Below are 8,712 nucleotides of genomic sequence, written 5' to 3' on the forward strand. Positions count from 1 at the left end.
GCCATTGCTTGGATTAGTTTTTGCCTTCATTACAATTAGTGATAGACCTAGCTGTCAATATTTACAGTTATATCGAATTCCAGTTGCCCAAAACTTCTTAAAAGACGCTTAGAAACTGAAATCTCTGGCCATACAATAGATTATATTTCTATTTTGCTTCAAGTTGCTTGGATTAGTTTTGCCTGCATTACAATTAGTAATAGACTTAGCTGTCAATATTTACAGTTATATCGAATTCCAGTTGCCCAAAACTTCTTAAAAAACGCTTAGAAACTGAAATCTCTGGCCATACAATAGATTATATTTCTATTTTGCTTCAATTTGTTACTCTGTCATACTTCAAGGTTAACGACGATGTAACATGGCCACTCTCTTACTCTAACCAAGTTATTTCAAGTTTGTAAAATAATTTTACACATTGGATGGATAAAACCTACGGATCTTTTTCCAAAAGTCACTGGATGTAAACAGAAAGGCAAAGGAATGGCCAGCACGGGGGTCGAACTCGCAAGCTAGGCGTTATTAGCACCACGCGCTAACCGATTGAGCCAACCGGCCACTTTCGCCCCATATCTACTCTCTTTTAATGAACTTGCTCTAATTTTGAGCCAGCTACTGACCTCTCAAAGCTTGATCTGTCCACAGTGAAAGGTAAAATACGTTGAAAGTTGACTAATTCTTAGAGAGCCCATCAAAAGCATAGGAACCAATCTTAAATGAGAATTGACAAGCTTTTTTTATATTATGAGCAATATGTTGCCACCAACCACTCTAACTTGTCACGTGATGAGCCAGTAAATTACGCCATTGCTTGGATTAGTTTTTGCCTGCATTACAATTAGTGATAGACTTAGCTGTCAATATTTACAGTTATATCGAATTCCAGTTGCCCAAAACTTCTTAAAAAACGCTTCGAAACTGAAATCTCTCTCCATACAATAGATTATATTTCTATTTTGCTTCAAGTTGCTTGGATTAGTTTTGCCTGCATTACAATTAGTGATAGACTTAGCTGTTAATATTTACAGTTATATCGTACTCCAGTTGCCCAAAACTTCTTAAAAAATGCTTAGAAACTGAAATCTCTGGCCATACAATAGATTACATTTCTATTTTGCTTCAATTCGTTACTCTGTCATACTTTAAAGTTAACGACGATGTGACATGGCCACTCTCTTACTCTTACCAAGTTATTTCAGGTTTGTAAATTAATTTTACACATTGGATGCATAAAACCTACGGATCTTTTTCCAAAAGTCACTGGATGTGAACAGAAAGCCACAGTGAAAGCGGCCACTTTTGCCCCATATCTACTCTCTTTTAATGAACTTGCTCTAATTTTGAGCCAGCTACTGACCTCTCAAAGCTTGATCTGTCCACAGTGAAAGGTAAAATACGTTGGAAGTTGACTAATTCTTAGAGAGCCCATCAAAAGCATAGGAACCAATCTTAAATGAGAATTGACAAGCTTTTTTTATATTATGAGCAATATGTTGCCACCAACCACTCTAACTTGTCACGTGATGAGCCAGTAAATTACGCCATTGCTTGGATTAGTTTTTGCCTGCATTACAATTAGTGATAGACTTAGCTGTCAATATTTACAGTTATATCGAATTCCAGTTGCCCAAAACTTCTTAAAAAACGCTTAGAAACTGAAATCTCTGGCCATACAATAGATTATATTTCTATTTTGCTTCAATTCGTTACTCTGTCATACTTCAAGGTTAACGACGATGTAACATCGCCACTCTCTTACTCTAACCAAGTTATTTTAAGTTTGTAAATTAATTTTACACATTGGATGGATAAAACCTACGGATCTTTTTCCAAAAGTCACTGGATGTGAACAGAAAGCCAAAGGAATGGCCAGCACGGGGGTCGGACCCGCAAGCTAGGCGTTACTAGCACCACGCTCTAACCGATTGAGCTAACCGGCCACTTTTGCCCCATATCTACTCTCTTTTAATGAACTTGCTCTAATTTTGAGCCAGCTACTGACCTCTCAAAGCTTGATCTGTCCACAGTGAAAGGTAAAATACGTTGAAAGTTGACCAATTCTTAGAGAGCCCATCAAAAGCATAAGAACCAATCTTAAATGAGAATTGACAAGCTTTTTTTATATTATGAGCAATATGTTGCCACCAACCACTCTAAGTTGTCACGTGATGAGCCAGTAAATTACGCCATTGCTTGGATTAGTTTTTGCCTGCATTACAATTAGTGATAGAACTAGCTGTCAATATTTACAGTTATATCGAATTCCAGTTGCCCAAAACTTCTTAAAAAACGCTTAGAAACTGAAATCTCTGGCCATACAATAGATTATATTTCTATTTTGCTTCAATTCGTTACTCTGTCATACTTTAAGGTTAACGACGATGTAACATGGCCACTCTCTTACTCTAACTAAGTTATTTCAAGTTTGTAAATTAATTTTACACATTGGATGGATAAAACCTACGGATCTTTTTCCAAAAGTCACTGGATGTGAACAGAAAGCCAAAGGAATGGCCACCATGAGGGTCGAATCCGCAACCTTGGCGTTATTAGCACCACGCTCTAACCGATTGAGCCAACCGGCCACTTTTGCCCCATATCTACTCTCTTTTAATGAACTTGCTCTAATTTTGAGCCAGCTACTGACCTCTCAAAGCTTGATCTGTCCACAGTGAAAGGTAAAATACGTTGAAAGTTGAATAAATCTTAGAGAGTTCATCAAAAGGAAAGGAACCAATCTTAAATGAGAATTGACAAGCTTTTTTTATATTATGAGCCACCAACCACTCTAACTTGCCACGTGATGAGCCAGTAAATTACGGCATTGCTTGGAATAGTTTTTGCCTGCATTACAATTAGTGATAGACTTAGCTGTCAATATTTACAGTTATATCGAATTCCAGTTGCCCAAAACTTCTTAAAAAATGCTTAGACACTGAAATCTCTGGCCATACAATAGATTATATTTCTATTTTGCTTCAATTCGTTACTCTGTCATACTTTAAGGTTAACGACGATGTAACATGGCCACTCTCTTACTCTAACCAAGTTATTTCAAGTTTGTAAAATAATTTTACACATTGGATGGATAAAACCTACGGATCTTTTTCCAAAAGTCACTGGATGTGAACAGAAAGCCAAAGGAATGGCCAGCACGGGGGTTGAACCCGCAACCTTGGCGTTATTAGCACCACGCTCTGACCGATTGAGATAACCGGCCACTTTTGCCCCATATCTACTCTCTTTTAATGAACTTGCTCTAATTTTGAGCCAGCTACTGACCTCTCAAAGCTTGATCTGTCCACAGTGAAAGGTAAAATATGTTGAAAGTTGACTAATTCTTAGAGAGCCCATCAAAAGCATAGGAACCAATCTTAAATGAGAATTGACAAGCTTTTTTTATATTATGAGCAATATGTTGCCACCAACCACTCTAACTTGTCACGTGATGAGCCAGTAAATTACGCCATTGCTTGGATTAGTTTTTGCCTTCATTACAATTAGTGATAGACCTAGCTGTGAATATTTACAGTTATATCGAATTCCAGTTGCCCAAAACTTCTTAAAAAACGCTTAGAAACTGAAATCTCTGGCCATACAATAGATTATATTTCTATTTTGCTTCAAGTTGCTTGGATTAGTTTTGCCTGCATTACAATTAGTGATAGACTTAGCTGTCAATATTTACAGTTATATCGAATTCCAGTTGCCCAAAACTTCTTAAAAAACGTTTAGAAACTGAAATCTCTGGCCATACAATAGATTATATTTCTATTTTGCTTCAATTTGTTACTCTGTCATACTTCAAGGTTAACGACGATGTAACATGGCCACTCTCTTACTCTAACCAAGTTATTTCAAGTTTGTAAATTAATTTTACACATTGGATGGATAAAACCTACGGATCTTTTTCCAAAAGTCACTGGATGTGAACAGAAAGGCAAAGGAATGGCCAGCACGGGGGTCGAACTCGCAAGCTAGGCGTTATTTGCACCACGCGCTAACCGATTGAGCCAACAGGCCACTTTTGCCCCATATCTACTCTCTTTTAATGAACTTGCTCTAATTTTGAGCCAGCTACTGACCTCTCAAAGCTTGATCTGTCCACAGTGAAAGGTAAAATACGTTGAAAGTTGACTAATTCTTAGAGAGCCCATCAAAAGCATAGGAACCAATCTTAAATGAGAATTGACAAGCTTTTTTTATATTATGAGCAATATGTTGCCACCAACCACTCTAACTTGTCACGTGATGAGCCAGTAAATTACGCCATTGCTTGGATTAGTTTTGCCTGCATTACAATTAGTGATAGACTTAGCTGTTAATATTTACAGTTATATCGTACTCCAGTTGCCCAAAACTTCTTAAAAAATGCTTAGAAACTGAAATCTCTGGCCATACAATAGATTACATTTCTATTTTGCTTCAATTCGTTACTCTGTCATACTTTAAAGTTAACGACGATGTGACATGGCCACTCTCTTACTCTTACCAAGTTATTTCAGGTTTGTAAATTAATTTTACACATTGGATGCATAAAACCTACGGATCTTTTTCCAAAAGTCACTGGATGTGAACAGAAAGCCACAGTGAAAGCGGCCACTTTTGCCCCATATCTACTCTCTTTTAATGAACTTGCTCTAATTTTGAGCCAGCTACTGACCTCTCAAAGCTTGATCTGTCCACAGTGAAAGGTAAAATATGTTGGAAGTTGACTAATTCTTAGAGAGCCCATCAAAAGCATAGGAACCAATCTTAAATGAGAATTGACAAGCTTTTTTTATATTATGAGCAATATGTTGCCACCAACCACTCTAACTTGTCACGTGATGAGCCAGTAAATTACGCCATTGCTTGGATTAGTTTTTGCCTGCATTACAATTAGTGATAGACTTAGCTGTCAATATTTACAGTTATATCGAATTCCAGTTGCCCAAAACTTCTTAAAAAACGCTTAGAAACTGAAATCTCTGGCCATACAATAGATTATATTTCTATTTTGCTTCAATTCGTTACTCTGTCATACTTCAAGGTTAACGACGATGTAACATGGCCACTCTCTTACTCTAACCAAGTTATTCAAGTTTGTAAATTAATTTTACACATTAGATGGATAAAACCTACTGATCTTTTTCCAAAATTCACTGGATGTGAACAGAAAGCCATAGGAATAGCCAGCACGGGGGTCGAACCCGCAACCTTGGCGTTATTAGCACCATGCTCTAACCGATTGAGCTAACCGGCCACTTTTGCCCCATATCTACTCTCTTTTAATGAACTTGCTCTAATTTTGAGCCAGCTACTGACCTCTCAAAGCTTGATCTGTTCACAGTGAAAGGTAAAATACGTTGAAAGTTTACTAATTCTTAGAGAGCCCATCAAAAGCATAGGAACCAATCTTAAATGAGAATTGAAAGCTTTTTTTATATTATGAGCAATATGTTGCCACCAACCACTCTAACTTGTCACGTGATGAGCCAGTAAATTACGCCATTGCTTGGATTAGTTTTTGCCTGCATTACAATTAGTGATAGAATTAGATGTCAATATTTACAGTTATATCGAATTCCAGTTGCCCAAAACTTCTTAAAAAATGCTTAGAAACTGAAATCTCTGGCCATACAATAGATTATATTTCTATTTTGCTTCTATTCGTTACTCTGTCATACTTTAAGGTTAACGACGATGTAACATGGCCACTCTCTTACTCTAACCAAGTTATTTCAAGTTTGTAAATTAGTTTTACACAATGGATGGATAAAACTTAAGGATCTTTTTCCAAAAGTCACTGAATGTGAACAGAAAGCCAAAGGAATGGCCAGCACGAGGGTCGAACCCGCAACCTTGGCATTGTTAGCACCACGATCTAACCGATTGAGCTAACCGGCCACTTTTGCCCCATTTCTACTCTCTTTTAATGAACTTGCTCTAATTTTGAGCCAGCTACTGACCTCTCAAAGCTTGATCTGTCTACAGTGAAAGGTAAAATACATTGAAAGTTGACTAATTCTTAGAGAGCCCATCAAAAGCATAGGAACCAATCTTAAATGAGAATTGACAAGCTTTTTTTATATTATGAGCAATATGTTGCCACCAACCACTCTAACTTGTCACGTGATGAGCCAGTAAATTACGCCATTGCTTGGATTAGTTTTTGCCTGCATTGCAATAAGTGATAGACTTAGCTGTCAATATTTACAGTTATATCGAATTCCAGTTGCCCAAAACTTCTTAAAAAACGCTTAGAAACTGAAATCTCTGGCCATACAATAGATTATATTTCTATTTTGCTTCAAGTTGCTTGGATTAGTTTTGCCTGCATTACAATTAGTGATAGACTTAGCTGTCAATATTTACAGTTATATCGAATTCCAGTTGCCCAAAACTTCTTAAAAAACGCTTAGAAACTGAAATCTCTGGCCATACAATAGATTATATTTCTATTTTGCTTTAATTCGTTACTCTGTCATACTTTAAGGTTAACGACGATGTAACATGGCCACTCTCTTACTCTAACCAAGTTATTTCAATATTGTAAATTAATTTTACACATTGGATGGATAAAACCTACGGATCTTTTTCCAAAAGTCACTGGATGTGAACAGAAAGCCACAGTGAAAGCGGCCACTTTTGCCCCATATCTACTCTCTTTTAATGAACTTGCTCTAATTTTGAGCCAGCTACTGACCTCTCAAAGCTTGATCTGTCCACAGTGAAAGGTAAAATACGTTGAAAGTTGACCAATTCTTAGAGAGCCCATCAAAAGCATAAGAACCAATCTTAAATGAGAATTGACAAGCTTTTTTTATATTATGAGCAATATGTTGCCACCAACCACTCTAAGTTGTCACGTGATGAGCCAGTAAATTACGCCATTGCTTGGATTAGTTTTTGCCTGCATTACAATTAGTGATAGAATTAGCTGTCAATATTTACAGTTATATCGAATTCCAGTTGCCCAAAACTTCTTAAAAAACGCTTAGAAACTGAAATCTCTGGCCATACAATAGATTATATTTCTATTTTGCTTCAATTCGTTACTCTGTCATACTTTAAGGTTAACGACGATGTAACATGGCCACTCTCTTACTCTAACTAAGTTATTTCAAGTTTGTAAATTAATTTTACACATTGGATGGATAAAACCTACAGATCTTTTTCCAAAAGTCACTGGATGTGAACAGAAAGCCAAAGGAATGGCCACCATGAGGGTCGAACCCGCAACCTTGGCGTTATTAGCACCACACTCTAACCGATTGAGCTAACCGGCCACTTTTGCCCCATATCTACTCTCTTTTAATGAACTTGCTCTAATTTTGAGCCAGCTACTGACCTCTCAAAGCTTGATCTGTCCACAGTGAAAGGTAAAATACGTTGAAAGTTGAATAAATCTTAGAGAGTTCATCAAAAGGAAAGGAACCAATCTTAAATGAGAATTGACAAGCTTTTTTTATATTATGAGCCACCAACCACTCTAACTTGCCACGTGATGAGCCAGTAAATTACGGCATTGCTTGGAATAGTTTTTGCCTGCATTACAATTAGTGATAGACTTAGCTGTCAATATTTACAGTTATATCGAATTCCAGTTGCCCAAAACTTCTTAAAAAATGCTTAGACACTGAAATCTCTGGCCATACAATAGATTATATTTCTATTTTGCTTCAATTCGTTACTCTGTCATACTTTAAGGTTAACGACGATGTAACATGGCCACTCTCTTACTCTAACCAAGTTATTTCAAGTTTGTAAATTAATTTTACACATTGGATGGATAAAACCTACGGATCATTTTCCAAAAGTCACTGGATGTGAACAGAAAGCCAAAGGAATGGCCAGCACGGGGGTTAAACCCGCAACCTTGGCGTTATTAGCACCACGCTCTGACCAATTGAGCTAACCGGCCACTTTTGCCCCATATCTACTCTCTTTTAATGAACTTGCTCTAATTTTGAGCCAGCTACTGACCTCTCAAAGCTTGATCTGTCCACAGTGAAAGGTAAAATATGTTTAAAGTTGACTAATTCTTAGAGAGCCCATAAAAAGCATAGGAACCAATCTTAAATGAGAATTGACAAGCTTTTTTTATATTATGAGCAATATGTTGCCACCAACCACTCTAACTTGTCACGTGATGAGCCAGTAAATTACGCCATTGCTTGGATTAGTTTTTGCCTTCATTACAATTAGTGATAGACCTAGCTGTGAATATTTACAGTTATATCGAATTCCAGTTGCCCAAAACTTCTTAAAAAACGCTTAGAAACTGAAATCTCTGGCCATACAATAGATTATATTTCTATTTTGCTTCAAGTTGCTTGGATTAGTTTTGCCTGCATTACAATTAGTGATAGACTTAGCTGTCAATATTTACAGTTATATCGAATTCCAGTTGCCCAAAACTTCTTAAAAAACGCTTAGAAACTGAAATCTCTGGCCATACAATAGATTATATTTCTATTTTGCTTCAATTTGTTACTCTGTCATACTTCAAGGTTAACGACGATGTAACATGGCCACTCTCTTACTCTAACCAAGTTATTTCAAGTTTGTAAATTAATTTTACACATTGGATGGATAAAACCTACGGATCTTTTTCCAAAAGTCACTGGATGTGAACAGAAAGGCAAGGGAATGGCCAGCACGGGGGTCGAACTCGCAAGCTAGGCGTTATTAGCACCACGCGCTAACCGATTGAGCCAACCGGCCACT

General features: G+C 37.0%; 2 non-coding genes across 2 annotated transcripts; both read right to left on the bottom strand.

Annotated features, from left to right (window-relative positions):
- Positions 1-5,171: 5,171 nt before the first annotated feature.
- TRNAI-AAU (transfer RNA isoleucine (anticodon AAU)) lies at positions 5,172-5,245 on the bottom strand. The gene has a single exon. It is a non-coding gene; the product is annotated as a tRNA-Ile (tRNA).
- Positions 5,246-7,832: 2,587 nt separating this feature from the next.
- Positions 7,833-7,906, bottom strand: TRNAI-AAU (transfer RNA isoleucine (anticodon AAU)). Its single transcript has one exon. It is a non-coding gene; the product is annotated as a tRNA-Ile (tRNA).
- Between the last annotated feature and the right edge of the window lie 806 nt (positions 7,907-8,712).

The sequence above is a fragment of the Anomaloglossus baeobatrachus genome, chromosome 4 (assembly GCF_048569485.1).
Source record: "Anomaloglossus baeobatrachus isolate aAnoBae1 chromosome 4, aAnoBae1.hap1, whole genome shotgun sequence".
NCBI lineage: Eukaryota > Metazoa > Chordata > Amphibia > Anura > Aromobatidae > Anomaloglossus > Anomaloglossus baeobatrachus.